Source organism: Natator depressus, chromosome 11 (assembly GCF_965152275.1).
Source record: "Natator depressus isolate rNatDep1 chromosome 11, rNatDep2.hap1, whole genome shotgun sequence".
NCBI lineage: Eukaryota > Metazoa > Chordata > Testudines > Cheloniidae > Natator > Natator depressus.
This window is the reverse complement of record NC_134244.1, coordinates 74,740,003-74,763,258: the sequence shown is the minus strand read 5'-3', so window position 1 is coordinate 74,763,258 and position 23,256 is coordinate 74,740,003. Positions and strand designations below refer to the sequence as shown.

The 23,256-nt window shown below is 54.2% G+C and overlaps 1 pseudogene; it reads right to left on the bottom strand.

The window, feature by feature from the left end:
* Nucleotides 1–12,639, bottom strand: part of LOC141996305 (butyrophilin subfamily 1 member A1-like) — a 183,880-nt pseudogene extending 171,241 nt beyond the window's left edge.
* Nucleotides 12,640–23,256: the final 10,617 nt, after the last annotated feature.

The following is a 23,256-nucleotide window of genomic DNA, read 5'->3' as shown; positions in this document are numbered from 1 at the left end:
GGCGGTGAAGCCAGGTGACTTTCCTCATTGGAAAAAGTGTGATCTTAAGGGGTTGCCACACTAAAGAGCTCCTCCCAGGGACTCTTCAAGAGCACCAGACCTATGGCAGGGAAACCGCCTGGAGAAGGGGATTTTCCAAAGGGCTGAAGCAGGTTTGGCAAGTCCATAGGAGTTAGGTGCTTTGGAGGTTCCCACCAGACACCTAAATACCATTGAAAGTGTGGCCCAAGGTGCTTAAACACTAGGGCCCTGATGCTCAGCTGGTGTCAGTAAGGGAGGCTGAGAATCCGTGATAACGTCTCCTGTTAACCAGGAGCATCAGCCCCTGCGCTCAGATAGCCAGGGAGAGAGCAGGAGACAGCACTGGGCGCACAGATTCATGACTGAATTATCTGCTCTCCTGAAATCTTCCCCTTTGGGCTCTGCTCTGAGCAGCCAGGGAAGCTGGGACCCCAAGGGCTCTCCCAGGATCTGGGCCCCTCTGGGCTGGGCAGTCACAGTGCTCTGAATGGTTTCAGAGTAACAGCCGTGTTAGTCTGTATTCGCAGAAAGAAAAGGAGTACTTGTGGCACCTTAGAGACTAACCAATTTATTTGAGCATAAGCTTTCGTGAGTTACAGCTCACTTCATCGGATGCATGCTGTGGAAAGTGTAGAAGATCTTTTTATATACACACAAAAAGCATGAAAAAATACCTCCTCCCACCCCACTCTCCTGCTGGTAATAGCTTATCTAAAGTGACCACTCTCCTTACAATGTGTATGATAATCAAGGTGGGCCATTTCCAGGATAAATCCAGGGTTTAACAAGAACGTCTGAGGGGGCGGGGGGGTTAGGAAAAAACAAGGGGAAATAGGCTACCTTGCATAATGACTAAGCCACTTCCAGTCTCTATTCAAGCCTAAGTTAATTGTATCCAATTTGCAAATGAATTCCAATTCAGGAGTTTCTCGCTGGAGTCTGGATTTGAAGTTTTTTTGTTGTAAAATAGCGACTTTCATGTCTGTAATCGCGTGGCCAGAGAGATTGAAGTGTTCTCCGACTGGTTTATGAATGTTATAATTCTTGACATCTGATTTGTGTCTATTTATTCTTGTACATAGAGCCTGTCCAGTTTGACCAATGTACATGGCAGAGGGGCATTGCTGGCACATGATGGCATATATCACATTGGTGGATGTGCAGGTGAACGAGCCTCTGATAGTGTGGCTCTGATCCACGAGTAATACGGGCACACACGAACTGATAATAACCCAACCTGCTGGGCCAAATCCCTCCCCCTGCCCTGCTCGAATACAATGAGAGAAACCCTCGGCAGCGCCCCTTACCCAGGAATCCCGTCACAGCCTCCTGGAGATTGTTCTCTCGAGGGAAGTCCTGGTTCTTTTTTCCAGCTCAGGGGACTCAGGCACCGGATGCGGAGACGTAGCCTTCTCATCCCTGCAGAGTCACGAGCGTGTTTATTCCTCCCATTCCTTTGCTCTAAGTTCCTGCCCCCCAGAGCCAGATGGGGAGTGGGTGGGAGCTGGGCCACAGGCAGGGCTAACGGGGCCGTGACCTCTGCTGCCCAGGGAATTTACTGCCTGCACAATCTGCCGGGGCCGGCCTGGAGACTGGGGGCCTCTCTCCATCCAGAGAGAAAACCCAGCCCAGGCAGGGCCAGCTCCCCTCATACCTGGCCCAGCCCCACGTTCCCTACAAGGGCCTGGAGGGGCTTCTCCCAGGGATGAGAGAGGGGCCCATTCTCCATGCCCAGCTTCTTCTCAGCTTCTCCTCTTAGCCTCCAAGGGGCCTGGTCACTCCCCATGGGGTGGGGGTTCTGGGACTGAGACACTGCCCCACGAGGGCCTGGGCTGGGACACTCAGCTCTTTCCCCACAGGCCCTTGGGGCCCCCTCACACGGGACAGGCTCTGGGCCATGACAGAGCTGGGGCCAGGTCCCAGCTGGGCCATCGGGGTGACAGGCTCTCAGCCCCATTAATGATCCCCCAAGCCAGCCTGGTCCCAGGGAGCGTTCTCCAGCCCAGAGCTGTGGGGCACTCCCCTTCCCAGGGTGGGTCACACAGACACAGCAGCAGCAGCCCCAGGGCTATGGGGATGGAGGGGGGCTGGATCCAGAGGGTGAGACCGTCCCACGGTCGGGATGCTGGGTCTGCTGCCTGGGCTCTGAGCCCTGGTCTACACTAGGACTTTAGGTCTCATTTAGCAGCGGAGACGTAGCCTTCTCATCCCTGCAGAGTCACGAGCGTGTTTATTTCTCCCATTCCTTTGCTCTAAGTTCCTGCCCCCCCAGAGCCAGATGGGGAGTGGGTGGGAGCTGGGCCACAGGCAGGGCTAACGGGGCCGTGACCTCTGCTGCCCAGGGAATTTACTGCCTGCACAATCTGCCGGGGCCGGCCTGGAGACTGGGGGCCTCTCTCCATCCAGAGAGAAAACCCAGCCCAGGCAGGGCCAGCTCCCCTCACACCTGGCCCAGCCCCACGTTCCCTACAAGGGCCTGGAGGGGCTTCTCCCAGGGATGAGAGAGGGGCCCATTCTCCATGCCCAGCTTCTTCTCAGCTTCTCCTCTTAGCCTCCAAGGGGCCTGGTCACTCCCCATGGGGTGGGGGTTCTGGGACCGAGACACTGCCCCACGAGGGCCTGGGCTGGGACACTCAGCTCTGTGGGGCACTCCCCTTCCCAGGGTGGGTCACACAGACACAGCGGCAGCAGCACCAGGGCTATGGGGATGGAGGGGGGCTGGATCCAGAGGGTGAGACCGTCCCACGGTCGGGATGCTGGGTCTGCTGCCTGGGCTCTGAGCCCTGGTCTACACTAGGACTTTAGGTCTCATTTAGCAGCTTTAAATCGATGTAAACCTGCACCCGTCCACACGATGAAGCCCTTTATTTCGACTTAAAGGGCTCTTAAAATCGATTTCCTTACTCCACCCCTGAGAAGTGGATTAGCGCTTAAATCGGCCTTGCCGGGTTGAATTTGGGGTACTGTGGACACAATTCGACGGTATTGGCCTCCGGGAGCTATCCCAGAGTGCTCCATTGTGACTGCTCTGGACAGCACTCTCAACTCGGATGCACGAGTGTTTGCCGTTGCTCTGACGCAGGGAGGGGCGACTGACGACACGGCTCACAGGGTTGGCTTACAGGGAGCTAAAATCAACAAAGGGGGTGGCTTTACATCAAGGAGTATTTCAGGCAGGACTTCACGGAGGGTTCCAATAAGAAATGGTGCACCGAAGTTATTGTTCTTATTGGAACGAGGAGGTTAGTCTGGCCTCTGCTTGATACATGGCTAGATTTACCTCGCTGCACCTTCTCTGTGCGTGACTGCAGTGTGACCTAGAGGAATGAGTCCCCTAGACGGGGGTGTGTGTGTGTGTGTGTTTGCAAATGAGTACAAAACAAATCTGGTCTATTTCTTGTTTTGATCCACTCCATCTATCTTTTACATCTTTGGCTGGCAGCAGACGGTGCAGAAGGACTGCAAGCCATCCACATCTCATGGCTGCTCGGCAGAAGATGGTACAATAGGACTGCTAGCCATCCACATCTCATGGCTGCTCGGCAGAAAACGGTGCAATAGGACTGCTAGCAATCCGTATCGCCTGCCTGCTCACCATAAGATGGTTCAATAGGATTGACTGCAGGACTAAAGAGAATGACCGGATCAAGTCACTCCAAATTTAGTCCCTGCGCCCATGTCTGCCGAGGCGCTCCTGATCAACCTCACAGAGGCGACCAGGAGCACCTCGGACATGACGATGACAGCTACCAGTCCTATTGCACTGTCTGCTGCCCCAAGGCAATGGGTTGCTGCTGCTGTGTAGCAATGCAGTACCGCGTCTGCCAGCACCCAGGAGACGTACGGTGACGGTGAGCTGAGCTGGCTCCACGCTTGCCGTGGTCTGGCGTCTGCACAGGTAACTCAGGAAAAAAGGCGCGAAACGATTGTCTGCCGTTGCTTTCATGGAGGGAGGGAGGGAACGGGGGCCTGACGACATGTACCCAGAACCACCCGCGACAATGTTTTAGCCCCATCAGGCACTGGGATCTCAACCCAGAATTCCAATGGGCAGCGGAGACTGCGGGAACTGTGGGATAGCCACCCACAGTGCAACGCTCCGGAAGTCGACGCTAGCCTCGGTACTGTGGAAGCTCTCCGCCGAGTCAATGCACTTAATGCACTTAGAGCATTTTCTCTGGGGACACACACACTCGACTATATAAAACCGATTTCTAAAAAACCGACTTCCATAAATTCGACCTAATTTCATAGTGTAGACATACCCTGAGTCTTTCCCAGCACAACGAGGCGTGGGGGCAGACGGAGCCCGGATGTATCTGCTCACAGCACTTCTGACACCCTAGAGGGGAAGGAGAGACAGAGCAGAGAGTCAGTGCCCATGGCCCAGCCGGCCCCCTGCCCCAGAGGGGTCACTCTGCTCCCCCAGCCCCGGCCCCACAGGCTGCTCCCCCAGCGGGGTGGAGCACTGAAGGGCTGTGCTAGTGGGCGCAGAGCCCCGTTCACACCAGATGTTCCTCAGGGACGGGACGGCCGGGTCCTCTGTGCTGAGCCCAGGGCTGGAACAGCCTTTCACCAGCCTCCCCCCACCTCCCCGACAGCCCAAACTCCTGTCTCTCTGCAGCCCTGGGCCCCTGGCCCTGCAGACGCCCCGGGCCGTGCTCCCTGCACTGAGTTACCCTGTCAGCCCGAGTGACTCAGGGGCCGTCTCCTCCCTGCACTGGGCTCTGGGCGCATCTGACACTGTCTCACCTGCAGCAATTCCAGCACCGGCTGCTTATGCTTCCTCTCCAGCTCTGTGATCAGGGCGCTGAGCCGGGAAATCTCCTCACCCAGGTGGGTGGCATTTTCCTCCCTCCTCCTCCCAATCGCCTCGTCCAGCTCTCCCAGCCGGGCCAGGAGGAGGCGCTCCTGTTCAGCCAGAAACTGGCGCAGCCCCTCGCACTTGGACACCACCAGCGGCCGCTCCACTTCCGTCTGCCTCTGGGGTGCACAGAGAGACGCAGGGGCAGGGCAGGGACACGGGGAGAGCGGGTGTCATGGGAAATGGGACAAAGCCTTGTCCGGGCTCCACAGAGCCTTTCATTCAATATCTTTGCCAGAGTCACTGTGGCTACACTAGAGCTTTTGCTAGTATAAAAATGTGACCCAAAATCACCAACCCCCAGCCCGTCCCCATCACTGTCCCAGCACCAGAGTGAAGTGCAGACCAGGCCGTGGCAAATGGTGCTTCCCAAACTGCTCAGTGGCATCACTGGAACATCTGACACTCGAACCCTGGGATCAGCAAAAGTCTCCCCCGCTCCGCCCCGACCCCTGCCACATCTGTGTCTGTTCAGTGTTTTACTGGCCTCTCCCTCTGGCCCCCACTCCCAGTGCTAGAGAGACAGAGCCAGAGGCTGCTCCCAGCTACCCTGGTGTAAACCCACTGACCCCAGTGGGAACTAACACCAGGGTCCCAGAGGAGTCTGACCCTGACCCCACTGACTTCGGTGGGGTCACTCCTGATGTACACCAGGTACCTGAGAGCAGAGCTGCCCTGCACTGGTTACAATGACCCTGACCTGTCTCCCTGTAGCGACCCTGGAAACCCTTTAACCTTCTGAATGACCCAGACCCCAAGCAGCGCAGAGACCCCCTGCTGCTGTCGCTGACACCCCTGTGCAAAGCGGCCGGGCAGGGCAGGGCACCTACCAGGAGCCTCTCACTCTCCTTGTCCCAGTCAGATTTCAGGCCCAGGAGCTCTTCTGTCTCCTCCCACAGATGCTGCAGGCGGCTCAGGATTTGCTCCTGCAAACAGACAATGGCTCTGGGGGCTGGTTTGGGGTCACTGGTTTGTGCCCAGCGATAACTGAGCAGAGTGAGGCTGTGGGAGCAGGTTCCCCTTCTCCAACCCTCTGAAAAAGTGACCTCAGCTCCAAGGTAGCTCCCCGGCAGAGCTGCTGGGCCTGGCCCACTCTGCCCCAGCACCATCATCTCCAGGCGGTTTCCCTGCCATAGGTCTGGTGCTCTTGAACAGTCCCTGGGAGGAGCTCTTTAGTGTGGCAACCCCCTTAAGGTCACACTTTTTCCAATGAGGAAAGTCACCTGACTTCACTGCCTCCTGACTCTGAATCTCAGAGCCTTCAACACCCCTGCTTCACGTCAGCAAGTCCACCTGAGTTGGATACCCAAGGGAGTCTTGTAGGCCCCCAGGGAGCCATGTACCCCCACTTCCTTACCCTGGAGTGACTCTCAACCAGCATTGTGAAAGCACGGGGGGTTATTACAGGGGCAGTCAACAGGCAGACCGCGGGCCAAATCTGGACCACCAGCTGCTTTCCAGCAGATCCTGAAATCTTTTTATTATTTGATTATGATCATGATTGTTATTATTTTTTATTATTTTCTCTGAAGTCTGGACCTTGACTATGCCTTGACCAAGAAATTTGGACCTTTATAAAAAATAATTGACTCTCCCTGTTTTTTGACATGTCTGGAACACAGCGCAGACAGTGCTTAGTGAACACAGAGAACGGAAAGGTCCATCTGGGTCAGTCCCGGAGCCCTCTGTCCCCTCTGTCGTCCGAGCCCACAAGCTGCTCTCCTGCCTCCAGATGCCCACACTTAGAACCCCAGCCCAGTCCTTTGACCTCCTGCTGGGCACACTTGGCTGGCTTCCCATGGAGGGTGGGCCGTCCATGGTCATTTATTGTTTGGTGCCCAATGTCCAGGCAATTGGAATGGCCATTGTCTTCTGGGACACTCCATGGGCATGGGGCCCCAGGCAGCCAGCTGTCCCTCATGCCTGTATCTCTGGGTCTCTACAAGTAACACCTTTCCCCCCTCCCCTCACCTACTTAACCATGGGTAAGGCTAAGATTTTGTCCGGGATATTTTTAGTAACAGTCACGGCAGGTCACGGGCAATAAAGAAAAATTCACAGAAGCCCGTGACCTGTCCATGGGGAGTTCAGCTGCGGGGTCCCCACACCGCTCACAGTGGCTGGGCAGCTGTGGGGGCTCGCTTGGAGCTACGAGCTGAAGTCACAGAGGTCTCTGGAAGTCACGGATTCCCCCACTGCAACTTGAGACCATTACTCCTTGTCCTGTCCTCTTCTACCACTGAGAATAGTCTAGAACCATCCTCTCTGGAACCACCTCTCAGATAGTTGAAAGCAGCTATCAAATCCCCCCTCATTCTTCTCTTCTGCAGACTAAACAATCCCAGTTCCCTCAGCCTCTCCTCATAAGTCATGTGTTCCAGACCCCTAATCATTTTTCTTGCCCTTCGCTGGACTCTCTCCAATTTATCCACATCCTTCTTGTAGTGTGGGGCCCAAAACTGGACACAATACTCCAGATGAGGCCTCACCAATGTCAAATAGAGGGGAACGATCACGTCCCTCGATCTGCTCGCTATGCCCCTACTTATACATCCCAAAATGCCATTGGCCTTCTTGGCTACAAGGGCACACTGCTGACTCATATCCAGCTTCTCGTCCACTGTCACCCCTAGGTCCTTTTCCGCAGAACTGCTGCCTAGCCATTCGGTCCCTAGTCTGTAGCTGTGCATTGGGTTCTTCCGTCCTAAGTGCAGGACCCTGCATTTATCCTTATTGAACCTCATCAGATTTCTTTTGGCCCAATCCTCCAATTTGTCCAGGTCCCTCTGTATCCTATCTCTGCCCTCCAACGTATCTACCATTCCTCCCAGTTTAGTATCATCCGCAAATTTGCTGAGAGTGCAATCCACACCATCCTCCAGATCATTTATGAAGATATTGAACAAAACCGGCCCCAGGACCGACCCCTGGGGCACTCCACTTGACACCGGCTGCCAACTAGACATGGAGCCATTGATCACTATCTGTTGAGCCCGACAATCTAGCCAACTTTCTACCCACCTTAAAGTACATTCATCCAGCCCATACTTCTTTAACTTGCTGACAAGAATACTGTGGGAGACAGTGTCAAAAGCTTTGCTAAAGTCAAGAAACAATACATCCACTGCTTTCCCTTCATCCACAGAATCAGTAATCTCATCATAGAAGGCGATTAGATTAGTCAGGCATGACCTTCCCTTGGTGAATCCATGCTGACTGTTCCTGATCATTTTACTCTCGTCTAAGTGCTTCAGGATTGATTCCTTGAGGACCTGCTCCATGATTTTTCCGGGGACTGAGGTGAGGCTGACCGGCCTGTAGTTCCCAGGATCCTCCTTCTTCCCTTTTTTAAAGATTGGCACTACATTAGCCTTTTTCCAGTCATCCGGGACTTCCCCCATTCTCCACGAGTTTCCAAAGATAATGGCCAATGGCTCTGCAATCACATCCGCCAATTCCTTCAGCACTCTCGGATGCAACTCGTCCGGCCCCATGGACTTGTGCACATCCAGCTTTTCTAAATAGTCCCTAACCACCTCTTTTTCCACAGAGGGCTGGCCATCTACTCCCCATGTTGCGATGCCCAGCGCAGCAGTCTGGGAGCTGTCCTTGTTAGTGAAGACAGAAGCAAAAAAAGCATTGAGCACATTAGCTTTTTCCACATCCTCTGTCACTAGGTTGCCTCCTTACTAATCCCAGTTTACCAAACTATCCAGGCTGCTCCATACAACGGCCCCGTCACTAGCATTATTTACCGCTCCTCCAAGCTGTGTTAGCCACAGACTTTATCAGCAGTGATTTTATACTTACTTCCAGATCGTTAATTAAAAAGTTGACAAGTGAGGGGGCTACAGCCAATCCCTGTGGCGCCTCATTAACAGCTCCCCCATTCAGTGATGATGCCCCATTGACAGCTACAAGGTCAGACTTGGGGTCACAGAGCAGGGGGATTATTTCACTACTGTTTTATAATGCACCTAATTTATTTATTCACAGACTCCACCTACAGTGTCTGTCACTGTTGTATCTGGGCCCTTCTGGGACAATTCTAGTCTCATTTACACTGGATCCACTCCAAAGTGAATCCAGGCCATCCCTCCCAGCCTGCCCGCGAATGCTGTCTGTGGAGATCTCTCCCAGGAAACAGCCTCACTCAGCCATGCTAGGGCTGGTGCCCTGATTTCTTGGCTTCTGTGGAAACACTCCCAATGGCCTTTCCCCTTCCCCTTCCCGCACATGCTGCCCCAGGCTGGGCAGATCCCATCTGTCTAGGGTTTGCCCCTGCTTCACCTGCCACCTTTCCACTCAGGGGACTCAGGGCACTTCAGTAATTCAACAAATGCCCTTGCTTTATTAGCACTGTGTCCAGGCCCTACTCAGGTATCAGGCCCCATTGTGCCAGGTGCTGCATACATACAGAACAAACAGACAGTCTCTGTCCCAAAGAGCTGCAATCTCCCTGCTTCCCTTCTCCCTGCAGGAAACCCTCTTTGCTACATCTTGGACCTGCTCCCACTGCTCTCTGGGTGACTGGCACTTTCACTAGCTCAGAGCCTTAGAACATTTTCTACGTGTTTCTGAGCCTCCGAACTATTTAATAAAATCACATCTCTGGGTGAGTTATGGCTTTGCTCCTCCCGCACCAAATGGGAGCGTCCTGAATGCAGCCAAACAGCTGTTTTGCGGTGGGCAGAAGGCCCTGGAAGGGTGCGGGAAGAGTTGGTCAGCGGGAGATGCTCTGGGGGGAGGGCAGAGCTTGGCTGCCGGTGGGTGCTAAGCACCCACTAATTTTTCCCCATGGGTGCTCCAGCCCCGGGACACCCATGCAGTCAGCGCCGATGATGCCCTCCCCCAAATCAAAAGTCCTCGAGAGTTTGGGTGCATCTCTCCATGTTGTAAATGTTACCAGCTTCTGTGTGTGCGTGTCTCTCTGGGTGGGTGGGTGGGGTCTGTGTGTGTTGATGCTTAAGCTGATTGTGAGGTCATGGATGCCAACAACAAAGACTGTTCGGCCTCAGCATTCTTGCCCTGCCTTCAGTCTGCCAACTGGCTTGGTTGACAACGGCTGGTGACCCAAGGAGCTGCTGAGAGACGCGGACTATCCCTCTGTCAACAACTTCTTGCATCAGCTTTTTCCACAGGTTTTCGACAAAAGATGAGTTTTTACAGAAGGTAATTCCCAGATTCTTTTCCTGCTCCTTCGATCGCACATGACAGGTTGGTGCCTCCTTCCCCTCGGGCAGGGGTGGCCGACCTGGGGCTCCGGGGCCGCATGCGGCTCGTCAGAGGTTAATACGCGGCTCCTTGCACAGCGCTGACTCCGAGGCTGGAGCTACAGATGCCAACTTTCCAATACGCTGTGGGGTGCTCACTGCTCAACCCCCTGCTCTGCCCCAGGTCCTGCCACCTCTCCACCCCTTCCCCCAAGGCCCCTGCCCCTTCCCCCGAGCCTGCCATGCCCTCGCTCCTGCCCCTTCCCCACCAGAGCCTCCTGCGCACGGCAGAACAGCCGATTGCGGCGGGCGGGAGGAGTGGGGAGGGAGGGGGAGGCGCTGACGGGCGGGGCTGCCGCTGGGCGGGAGGTGCTGGGGGCTGGAGGGGGTGGTGGATGGGGGCTGCTGGCGTGTTACTGGGGCTCTTTGGCAATGTTCATTGGTCAGTTCTGGCTCTTCTCAGGCTCAGCTTGGCCCCCCCGGGGCAGGGACGGGTGGGGGCCAGCGTTGCAACAGTCAGGTCTCAGCGTTCCGTTTTGATTTGAATGTGGGCGTCTCTCCCTTCTCCGTCTGCTTCAGCCTTTCCCGGTCTTTGGAGGCAGATTTCGATGCTTTTATCTTTCAGCAGACTAGTATGGGTGAATTTCCATGGGTATAACCTAAAGGGAAGATAAAAAACTGGTCTGGAATTTAGATTGATAGCTCCATCAAGAGTATTTCCCTTGGAGTTGACCCTAATGCACTCCTTGCCTTCAAGTAGTGAATATAAACCCTTTGTCTCATGTCATGATTGTCTAACATATGTGTATTGAGACAAGATCGGTCTCAGAATTTACATGATTGAAAGACACATAAATGAGCTCAGATATGCAGAAAAAATAAATCTGAAGCTATTGAAAGTGACACAGCTCCACTCCCATCCCCTGGCTGCCATCTTGGTAGTTCTCTCAGAAATAATCTCATGGAGAGAGACTTCAAAACTCTCGACAAATTGTACTATACCCCCACTGGGCTACATAAAATAGACGTGTCAAATCCCCCCTGCAATTCCTTTCCAGGAAAGGGGTTTAAATAAACTGCAGCCTAAATTTGTCATGGGTCTCGGTGTGATTTCTTTGTCATTGTTTGGGTGGCCTATTGTTCTGATTGGACGTTATAAATAGTATGGGAAATCCTTCAGTTAAAGTTTACTGGTTATTTTCCCCATGCAACTACAGTCCAGATTTTGAAATAGTTGAGAATAAGTCAACATATTTGCAGCTGCTAATCCATCCATCCAGACCCTCAAGCCTTCTAGATGACAATCCTTTGTTCCTTTTCCTGGCTTCTCTGGGAACAGAGGTGTCTTGGTTTTCAGCTTGGCCCTGTCTGTTCCCAGAGTCCCAGCATTCTGTGCACAAAGGAGTGGGGTTAATAATGAAGCATTTTTGCAACTAGGCCCAGGCAATGAGCAAAGAAAACAGAAGTTGACCTTGGCTGTTTCCATGTCTGTCCATTGGCAGAGGAGGCGTGAGCTCCATGGGGTGAGAGTCAGGCTAGGAACTGGAGCCAGTGACTGGGCTAGGACGGGATTACAGATCTGGTGCGTGGAGGTTTCTTGTTATAGAGCAAAAGGGGAGAAGCTGTGATGTGCTGTGTCCAAGAAAGGCTGTGACAAAGGATCCTGGTGCCTCTCCCCAAGGAAACCTCAACGCATCTCCTCTTGGAAAGGAGTAGCAACTTTCATACTAGCCATTAAAGGCAACTTTAGGTTCATAAATTCACAGTTTCAAAGGCTCTAAGGCCAGCCCTGATCATCTAGTCTGACCTGCATAACACGGGCCCTTGGACTTCCCCAGAAGAATTCCTCTTTCACCATGGTCCCAAGTGTCTTCACCTGGGGCTGGGTCCAGTCATGGGGGTAGAGCTCAGCGATAGAGTGTTTGACTGCACATTAAATGGTCCTTGGTTCAACTCCAAGTGCCCCCTTTGAAACCTTTGTTAATAAGCAGCAAATTTCAAACAAATAAAAGGAAGTATTCTTTCCACACAACACACAGTTAATGTGTGGATCTCTTTGCCGGAGGATGTTGTGAAGGCCAAGATTATAAGAGGATTCAAAAATGAACGAGATAAATTCATGGAGGATAGGTCCATCAGTGGCTATTAGCCAAGATGGGAAGGGATGGTTTCCCTAGCCTCTGTTTGCCAGAAGCCAGGAGTGAGCAACAGGAATGGATCACTTGATGATTCTCTGTTCATTCCCTCTGGGGCACCTGGCACTGGCCACTGTCGGAAGACAGGCTACAGGGATAGATGGACCTTTCGTTTGACCCAGTGTGGCCAGTCTTTTGTTGCTTATGTTCTTGGTTGTATGAACCAGTCCTGGCTATTAGAGGAGCAGATGATTTCAAAAGACCACTCTCTTGGATCTGGGAATCCTGCGCACACAAATTCCCTTCCTTTAGAGTAGGACAGAAAAACCCATTTCTTCCTTCTTTCTATTCCAGGCTTCGTTCCTTTTTTCAAAGACTCACCTCTCGGGAGCACAGAGAGAGCCATGTGAACACAGTGTTCGTCCAACCTGCAGCCATGGAGGCATGCTCTGCCATCAGCCAGCAAGAACAGGCCTTGCCAGAGAAGCCCACGAGAAGGAAATGCTCGTGGAAGATCCTATCAGGCATGAAAAGACTCTGTGTCTGTAGCCAATCTGACAACTCGATGGCAGATAGCGATGAGGAGAGAACGGTTTCCTCTCCAAGAAGGTGGACGTGCTTTTCCCTGAAGAAGAAGAAGAAGAAGAAGAAGAAGAAAGCAGCCAAGAACCAGGTGGAGTCAGAGGAGGAGAAGCTGCAGGAGAAGCAAGACAAAGTTGAACTGGATCTTACAGGTGAGGAAACAAACCACATGGTTAGCAAGGAGCATGTGAGGAATACTCACACCAGTCACTCTACAAGCCTTATGGAAGCAGGGGAACGGTCCCACTATTGTGGGGAAGTTTCCTGGCTTCTGCACTACTCCGGTGAAATGGGCTAGAGGAAGGATCTGAGTCCTCGCTCCCACTTCCTTTCCCCAGAGGCCTCCCTGCCCTGGAGGACTCCCCTTCCACTCTCCTGTCTGACAGAGTCCTCGTAACCCCAACAAGGCTGGGCCCAGGATTCCTGGGGGGCTCGACCCCCAACCTTGCTGTGGCCACCTAGGACAGGGGCTAGGGTGTCCCCACTCCGGGGTACTCTCTCTGCACTGGGAGCTTCCCTGACCCACTGATCATTACATACGATTTAAAGCAAATACAGTTTATTTAATCAGCAATTAATTTAAAAAAGAATAAGGAAAAATGGGAAAGATGAAAGGAAAACACATCACCCCGCTCTGTGGCAGGGAACATCACAAACCACGTCTCTGGAACGTCAGGGCAGTTCCGGCCCTGGCTGTGCTGCAGGGATGCTGTGGGTCGGACACTTGCTCTGGTGGTGACCACACACCTCCGGGCTTTGGGGGGTTGGACCCTCCTTCCCGCCGGGTTCAGATCCCCCTCCCAGTCTGGCCTGCAAGGACCCTTGGTGGGGGTGTCTCTCTGCGCTGGGCCCTTTGCCAGGGTCCCCCCTTGGCTGGCCCCAGTTGCTCTCCGCACCCAGCTCCAGACTGCTCCAGTCCCAGCCCCAGCCCCACTGTTCGAGCTCCGGCTCCACCCTGCCTCAGCTCTGATGCTGCTGCTCTGCCTCCAGCCCCGGGGCTGCTTCTCCGGCCCCGCTGGCTCTGTGGCTGCAGCCCTGCTCCCAGCCCAGGGTCTGCTCTCCCTGGGCTGTGTCTCTGCCCCGCTGGCTGGCCCGCCTCTGCTCCCCAGCTCAGCTCGCGCCCCTGCTCTCTCCTTAGCTCGGCCCCACGCTGCCTGAGCCAGGCAATTCCAGCTCGCGTGGAGGATGGGGACCTTTCTGACCCCCTGACTCCGTCATTAGCCTGCCCGCCCTGCCAATCAGGCTGACCTGGAGCGTTGGCCTCTCCCCATGGCCCCTGAGGTCTGTCAGTATCAGAGTCCTGGTTTCCCATCCACCCTTCCCCTTCCTTTCGGGACTGGGACCTAGCCAACCAAAAACCCCACTGAGTTTGAGTAAGGGGCCAACAGACCCCTTACACTTCCACATCAGGGCCGTCTCATGGGACAGTGATGGGTACCTCAGACTCTGGAATCCATTTAGTGCCGGATCCTCTTGGAGAGGGTGGCAGAGATCCATCGCTGAGGTGGGGAGAGCTGACAATGTCAGGTCACCCCCCTCTGGGGGTCTGGCCCTGTGGGGTGGGGAGTACTAACATTGCTTCAGGCTGTAAGGGGAACAGAGAGGCTGGACGTTGGAGGAAATCGTTTCTTTTCTCCTGGATCGGGTCCCTTTCATCAGGAAAATGCTCCCGAGGTCTCAGCAGGTCACAGCTGGGAACCGTAGCAGAGCTGAGTCATTGCTTCTTGGGGGGTTAAATGCAAAATGAGGCCTGTGGCCCATCACTGACGGGAAAGGTGGGCAAGGGGAGAGGAAGAGTAGAATAGAAAAGAAACTGGCCCCTAAGTAAGAGGAAGCCTCGTGTGGTAAAAGCCCCCAGCTAAGAGTCATGAGATTGGAGTTCTCTGCTCAGCTCTGCCAACAACCTTCAGTCTGAGCCGGGGCAATTCGCTTCAGGGCTCTGTGCCCAGCTTCCACCCTCTGGAAACCAGGGAGAAGACATGGAAAAGCAAAATGTTAAGAATGTTTCTTTCTGCTGCAGGGACGAAGAAGGAGCCGTCGGAGACGAAGGAGAAGTGGGAAATAGGGAGCCCAGAAGAGCAGGAAGAAGAGCGCGCTCCCGTCTCCTCATTAACGAGCATCTCCCCTATGACGATGGTAATGACGCTTTGTGACTGTGCTCATGGAAAGCACCCCTTGCTGTGTGTGTTTATATCTCCCGGAGCTGGGATCTCTGACAGGAGAACGACCTGCCCCTTGCTCAGGGGGCTGAAAAGGAACACTCTTGAAGTGTGGTCAACTCCAGCCAGTCTTTACGAGTTTCTCTGGGTTGTGGAAGGAGGCCCAGTTTGTCTAGGGGGTTTAGGCACCTAAAGAAGTCCAGAGGTGCTTCGTGGGATTGGCAGACGTGCCTGGCTCAGGTGCCTGATTCTGAGGCACTTCCCATGGCCCACAGGCACGGCTGAAAGTCAGACCAGGCCCATCCCTGCCCTTGTCGGGGTAACCCACGTATCTCCTGGCTGTGGGGTTCTGGCCCATCTCGTGGCACCAGGACCACTTCGAGACAGAACCGATGAGTCTGCTCTCCAGCCTGAGCTGACAGCCGCATGGGTTTTAGCTCATGTGGTAGCGGCTCCTGCACTGAGATCCCAGGTTCGATCCCGCCTGCCAACATCTGGGCTCCGTCCGAGTTACAAAGGCACCTCGACGCCGTTGTGACTCTTGCTGTCAGTGACAGAGCACCCTGCAGCGCAGACAAAAGTCTGCAGTTCTGGGAGCTCCTGAGGTGCCGGGGGGCTGGAGTCTGTATGCGAGTCGGCCACTCCGGTGTGCTCTACGGCGTCCTCAGCTGCGGGCATCCAGGACAGACGGTGCTAATCCAGCGCCACGCAGCCCAGCTGCAGCAATCCCCAGGGGCTGCCCTGAGACACCAGGGCAAAGGCCTCCAGCAGCCCAGGCCCTGGGTTTAGGTGACCCTGGAACCGGGCCCCCTGGAGTAACATTGTGCCCAGTGAGTTCTGACCCACAGGGCTCTGGCCCCGGAGGCCCACGGTTTGGGCTTCTCCTCAGCCAGGCAGACACGCTCCTTCAGTCTCAGCTACTTTCTCTCCTGCCGGCGATTCCTGCCTGTTTCCTGGCAGCGCCACACGCTGCGGGGTGGGGAAGGAAGAGGGCGTTTCCCTTTGGGCCCTATTCTCACTCCTTTCCTCGCAGACACTGTGGGCTGCCAGAGCTGCTGAGCCAATCTGCTCAGGCGCTCGGGGTGGGATGGGACAGGGGGCAGGTTCTCCAGTGACCCCTCGGCGACACTCAAGGAGCAACTCAAATGGGCTTTGCAGGACATTGAGGCTTTCTCAAGAAAAGCTGGGCGTCCTGGGAGGAGGGGCTAGAGAGGGAGGAAATGGGGTGGCCCTTGGGGTCCCCGCACTGCCCGAGAGGCTCCCGTCTCTTCTCAGGAGAGGGGGCCAGAGAGCGGACGAAAGGCTGAGGAAACCTTGGCACCGGTTGAGGCTTCTGAAGAAACGGGCTCAGCCGGAGTCTCCAGGCTCCCTCTGCGCTGGCAGCCTCCCCCGGGGACAGACTGTTCCAGGGCAGCTGCCCGAGGGAAATACTCAGTCCCCACAGGCTTTGTCCCTGTTCATTGCAGACCCTCGGGGAGCACCCTTCCTCAGCCCCGCTCCACGCCCTGCTGATGACAGCCGTGCAGGGTCTGACAACACCCACCCTGGAGAGATTTAGAGCCGCAGAGGAAGAGCTGAGGGCCATCGTATCTCTCCACGGAGACAAGATGGAGAGAGTAAGAGACGGCCGCAGTGGGGCAGGGGGATGCTGCGCAGAGAGGGGGACGGGAGAATCGCCTCTCCTAGGAAACCGTTCCTGGGACACACTAGCATGGTGCTTTGAAGGTTGGCTCAGCCCCTTGCCATTCAGCGCTTGGCTGCGGGGATCCGCGGTGTCAGGTTTTGAAAGTGTCCTCTGCCCGCTGGAGCCCTAACACTTCCCTGAGGACGCCCAGCCACACTGAAGGTGTGGGACAGCCCCAGCCCTGGCAAGGCAGCACTTACCTAGTCTGCTGACGAGCCTCCACATTAGGCCTGCCATCTCTAGGATGGGCTCTGGGGTCTGGAGCAGTGGTTCTCAACCTGCGGCCCCGTCAGCACAGAGCTGTGCCCCATGGGACATCCTCAGGGCCAAACAGGTAGGATTGGATGTGGCCCACAATGGAAACTAGGTTGAGACCCCTGGTCTGGAGGAACTGATTGTGCTAGAAAGAGCAACAGGAAGATGCAGAGACTGAGGAAAGGCTCCTGCAGGGAAGCCTTTGAGAGCAGGGCTGAGAGCAGTTTGCTATGGCAGGGAAGGCCCTGGGACATCAGGGGAGTTTGGGCTGTGCCCACTGTAAGGTTTTGGGGAAGGCTTTTGTGTGTGTTTCTGAGCTTTAAGGTGCTAAACCAGACCTCGGGAAGACTGGGGTTCCTGGACTTGTCAAAGCCTCTTTCTTCAGATTATGGAGGAGCCAAGATGGGAAACTGAGGTCAGAGGCGGCTTGCAGGGCTGCCAGGAGGGGTTCCCTGGGAGGAGGCCACTCTTTGATTAATCCATCCCTCAACTTCCTGGCATTCTTCCAGGTTGGAGACGTTGTGGGAGGGATCTTAATCTGGCTCGACAATGTCTGCGATCCCAGAGCCAGAAAAGCAGCGCTGAGGGCCACGGCCTTGCTGGCTCGCTCCCACCCCCAGGACGTGGTTCTAACCTGTGTGGCTCACACACTCTCATCGCACAGGTAGGGAGCTGCTCTGTTATCACCTCAGTCTGTTATTTCTCTTCCTGCTCCCACTGACAGGCCACAGGCCGGGAAGGGTCCGTGGGGCTCACACAGTTGGAGGGAGTTTCCTGCTGTGCAGAGAGCTGTCCATGCTTAGTAAGAGGAGATGCCCAGGCCCAGCTGCTGAGGAGCCAACCCCTCCTCCTGCACTGCCCGGGATGGAGACGTGCCAGTTTTCTGGAGAATTCCTGCATTCTCCTGATTTCTATGGGTCACCCACTTCCTCTCAGATCCATGACTATGTCAAAATAAATGACTTTGGGGCTCACTCAACTTCCCTGGCTCATGAGGTCTGGCTGCTCCTTAGTGCATGAGAGAAGGCAGAGATGGAAAAGGCCCATGAGGCCCATCTGTCTATTCGCTGTGCAGGATTGTTACCTGTCGTCAGATCCCTAGTTATTCCGTGGCTGAGGAATTGGTGAAAAAATACACTCATTCTTCTGGAGCTGTGCAGCAGAGGTAAATCTCTGAAGACAGAAATTTCCAGCCCTTATTGTTGCAAAAAGACAAAAAATCATCCACACATGACCAGAGCGTAAATGCAGTGCAGCCTGCCTGAGTCTGCAGACAGCCGGCAATAATAGCTCTGAGAGGGGTGAGTGCCTCTTTTCATCTCAATGTGTTGTAAACTCTGAGTCCTGCTGGTTATTGCTGGTCACTTTGCAGAGTCATCCATCTGAGGTGTTTTAAACACAATCCCCATGTTCCTAGGGGCCGTGAAACTCAACTTGGACCCTAGCCAGAGCTCAAAACTCCGGCTTTCCTCGGCATCTTCTGCAATGCAGTTCTGCATTGACCAGAGACAAATCTGTGTCACATGGGAGAGCAAATTGAAGAGCAGCATGAAAGAAATGGAATTTCTTGCCCAATTCAGTTACCAGAGGAATACAGTGTTGGTTTTCATATTTCTTTGAGTGTTTGATTTGTAAACCTTTCCTTGGATTCCTTGGAACAGCCACAGTGCTTTCCAGGGGCTGTGCTCACAAGCTGTAGAAACTCGGCAGCCTTGGCACAGAATTTCAGTCAAGCTTCCTGAAGACCTTGCTTCCAGGCCATTTGCTCTTGATTTGTCCAACCTAGCTCTCAGTGTCTCCAGGGCTTGACCACCATGTCCGACCTTCCTCACCAAACTTGGAAGTCAAATGACTGGAAGTCTTTTGGATCCGTCTGCAGTCTTCCTCTGCAGAAGCCTGCGGGGACCAGCAGGACTTAGATCAGCAAGAATGGAGAGAAGAGAGGAGAGGGATTTCAATTGTAGTTTCCTTCCATCTCTGTCACGCTGGGCAGTACAATCTCCCCTTCCAAGCTCCTGAATCCTCTCCTATCAGGGCATGTTCTGATTCAGTGCCTGACCCCATCCACCACACTGCAGTAGGGTTGAGGTGCTTTGAGACACTTGGCCAAACGCTGGGTCTCAGTTACACCTCCAGATAGCCAGAGTAACTCCAATGAGTTCAGGCAAGTTCCTCCGGACTGACCCTAGCGTAACAGAGCAGAATTTTGCAGTCTGCAGTGCGTTGGTCACTCTGGGGTCAGTTCATGGTCACTGTTGGGAAGCAGTGGTGCTGGCTTCAGGAACAATAACCCATTAGGGGAAAGGAATAAATACAACGTTTTCTGAAGGGACTTGCCCAGCCTCAGCCTCCCTGCACCGATCGGTGTCTCCTCTGAGAGACGCCTTTCCTGCCTACATTGCAAGCCTCTGCCTGGGGAGGGCGAGAGGTGGCCAGGCAGGGAAGGTCTGACTTCTGTTTCTGACTCTGCAGATGTGCCCTTGAGCTGTGGAAGGCCTTGGGTGAAGAACCCCAGCTCACCAGGGAGGTGCTGCGGCAGCTGCTGGACAAGCTCCAGCAGAGACGCCGGGAGGAGAAGAGCGACCATGTGTCTCTGGCTGTAAGTGAGATTTGAGAGGTCACTTTGTGAACCCGTCACTGCAGGGAGGTTGGTGCATCTTTGTGTGTGTGTGTGTGTGTGTGTGTGTGTGTGTGAGCTTCACCCCTTCTGATCTTCAGGCCACAGCTCCACTACACAGTTCAGCTGACCTAACCTCCCTCGGCACACAGCCGCCACAGCAAGCCCATCCCTTGGGTGGGGCTGCACTTTGCGGCGTGTGTCAGCCAGGGCCGGGTCCGGGTGCCAGCAAAGGAAGCAGGGGCCTGGGGCAGCCAATAGAAAGTCAGGGCGGCACGTCCGGGTCTTCGGCAGTAATTCGGCAGCGGGTCCTTCATTCCCTCTCTTCCTCTTCAGCGCCACTTCGGGGGCAGCTCAATCGGGTTTTTCTTTTTTTTTTTTCCTTCTCCGCTTGGGGCAGCCAAAAAGCTGGAGCCAGCCCTGGTGCCAGCAGGGCACGTCCTCACCAGAAGTGCTTGTTGCGATTCCTCGGTCAGGGTGGGGCATTGCGGGAAGGCTCCTGAGGGTCAGTTGACGTAAAGGACACGGTGTCTACACTGACACTGCATCGACCCAACTGCATTGACTTGGACTCTCTGCCCCTTGTGGAGGTGGAGTTATGAATTTGGCACCCAGGGGCAGTTCTGCCAATGGGAAGGAAATTCCATAGTTAGGGTGATGCTGGGTGAGTGGCCTTGTGTTGACCTAACTCTGTCGTGTAGACCAGACCTTCGTGTGTCCTGGCCACCTCCAATGAAACCAAAGAGGTGTAAATAAAGTTTCCCCCAGGTAAAAGTTATAGATCTTAAGTGGTTTATCTGCTGGTACCCTGGCTCAGTCGTCTTCTGCTTTAGATGGCCCTTTAGTGAGCAGGTGCAGTTCGGGCGTCTCTTGGAAGTATCCAGGTTTCTGGCTTTGTAAACCGTGGCTAGAAATCTTCCCAGCATGGGATCTTGAGATGTCCAGTACTTTTGACTGGGCCAGAAACACTGGGCCTATGAGAACGCATCTCCTCAGGATGGTTTCAGCCCGTCCAGTCACAGCTGGAAAGCCAAAGCACAGGGTCTGCACCATTAAGAGAAATAACGGGGAATAACGTCACCCAGACTCTTCTGATCTTTCCATAGGGTTCCATCCTGCTTCCGTTCCAGGAATGGGGGAAGGTTCAGGAGCTTCCAAATGTCTCCTCCCCTCTCAGGAGCCAATCCTCTTTTGTAACACGCTGGAGAGGAAAGGAGACATGACAAAAGGACAATCGCGAATGGCAATGGGGGCAGGGGACAGATTGGGATAGTTGAGTGAAATGCTTTCCCCCCTCCAGGCCATGAAGACCATTTATGAGGTCCTTTTCCTTTGGGGATACCGAGAAGCCATCCTGGAAATGTTTCCCCAGCTCCTCATCCTCTGCGTCAGGCAAGTGCAGTATGTGATGGATCTGCACTTGCCAGGGACCGACATGGCCAGCGAGACATCCAGCCCCGAGGAGGGATCCAGCTGCCTCAGCCCCCTAAGGTAATGACTGAAAGGAAAAGGAAGAACAGATTTGTTCTGCTAAACACCTGGGGTCTGTTTATGGCCATCAGTGGTTCGGGTGCTGTCGTTGGCCCAGGCTCAGTTGGGTGCAGGTCTCTCTTGAGGGAAAAGGGTTGAGAGCCGTGTGTTCTTGTGAGTCACACTCGCTCATCTGACGCCGTCCACAGGCCAGGTGCTTTCCCTACACACTCAGGCAGCAGTCAAGTTTGTGCATCCAACCACATGTGCCACCCGCCAGAGGGTCAGTGCTTTCATCACTGTCTGCTGAGCAAATCTGGGGGCCTCCGTCCCCAAATGTGGACAGAGCCACACCGGCAGCACCTGGGGCCAGGCCGTGCAGGATCTCAGCCCCACAGGCAGGCAGGAGGAAGAGGGACCCGTTCGACTGGCTCTGTGGGCACAGTGAGGGGCTTCTATCTACACGGGAAAACCAGAGCGCCGGAAGACACCTCAGGTGGTGTAAACTGACATCGCTTTGCTCGCTTACACCAACGAAGGACCCGACCCCACATGCCCACTTGAGTCCTGTTACCTGTCACGGTAAAGAATCAAGTATTCAGCCACAGTGAGTGATGACACCAACCATCTTAAGAAGCAACATTGTCACTAATTGGTTAGAAACTCAATGAAACGGCAGTGTAGACAGGGCCCATTGGGCAGGGAAGCACCATGATATCACACTGGATCTATCCTCGGGGAGGCTAGCTACTGCTGACCACGCTGTGTGTCCCAGGACTTCTGCAGAGTTGCCATGCCTGGGGCTGATCTCGTTGCCTGACACTGGTATTTGTTTCTCTTTAGCACGTCAGTGGAGGCTGTGAAGACTCTTTTCTCCATGCCCGGCTACTGGAAGGAATTTGCCATCATCCAGTTTCAGCAGGGTTGGGACACGATAGCCTCCAGATATTACTACTCACAGGGTGTTGGCCTGATTGCAAGGTAAGAGCCCAAAGTTTTCTCCTCACTGGGTCTCTCTTGGGAATGGGATTTCCGTGTGAAATATTCCTGTTCCACTCTCCTTACAATGTGTATGATAATCAAGTTGGGCCATTTCCAGCACAAATCCAGGTTTTCTCACCCCCCCACCCCCCCCCCCACAAGTCACAAATCAACCCCCAGGGAAAGGGGCGTCTCCAGGCCTCATTGAGCGCCATGCAGAGACCCCTGGGACAGAAGATATACACTGTAAGGAGAGTGATCACTTTAGATAAGCTATTACCAGCAGGAGAGTGGGGTGGGAGGAGGTATTTTTTCATGCTTTGTGTGTATATAAAAAGATCTTCTACACTTTCCACAGTATGCATCCGATGAAGTGAGCTGTAGCTCACGAAAGCTTATGCTCAAATAAATTGGTTAGTCTCTAAGGTGCCACAAGTACTCCTTTTCTTTAAGGGACTTTCTGTTCCATGTTCCAGAGCCATGATCGAGTGTGAGAACCCTCAGCTCCCTGCAGTTTTCAGAGAGGCAATCACCATCGTCCAGAGCGAGAGGGAGGAGGAGCAGAGAACGATCGCCATGGCTTTCTGTATTGAGGTGAGATTCATTAGTTGACAGGCACAAGGGAGCTTTCTGGAGAGCAGCTCAGGCCAGTAAGCTCTGGGGCACATTGTCAGCAGCTCAGCAGCCTTACCGCCAGCTAGCTCCTCTCCGCACAAAGATGGTTGTGGGGCATGGCAAAGAGAGGGAGGGGGAGACAGGGTGAGATTGCTCCTGGCTGGATGTGCCTCAATGGGATTATGGGGCAAGAGGGGATGTTTCTCCAGTGCCCCAAGGCCTTGCTTCTCTCCTCACCTTTTCCTGGGGTTGTGCTTTTCTGCTGTCCCAGGGGTCTCTGCATGGCACTCAATGAGGCCTGGAGACGCCCCTTTCCCTGGGGGTTGATTTGTGATTTGTGCATGAGTCCAACTTTTGGGAATGAACCAACTGAAACAGCAGCAACTGGCTCCCTACGCACCAGAGACTTTGGGTGGGAGTAAGTGGCCCTTTGGTAAAGATGACTGTCTAGGGCAGAGACCCCACAGGAAGACCTCTGTTCCTCAACCTGATGTTGATTTGGCTCTTTCCAGTTTCTCCAGAGTCCTTCCATTGAGACAGTGCTGACAAAATCAGAGCTCCGGGCGCAGCTCATGGAATGGAGCAAAGACACAAATCCCGTTATACGTAAGCTCAGTCTGCGAGGCCTTGGCAGTATTGTGTTCCAGCCAGAAAAGGTAA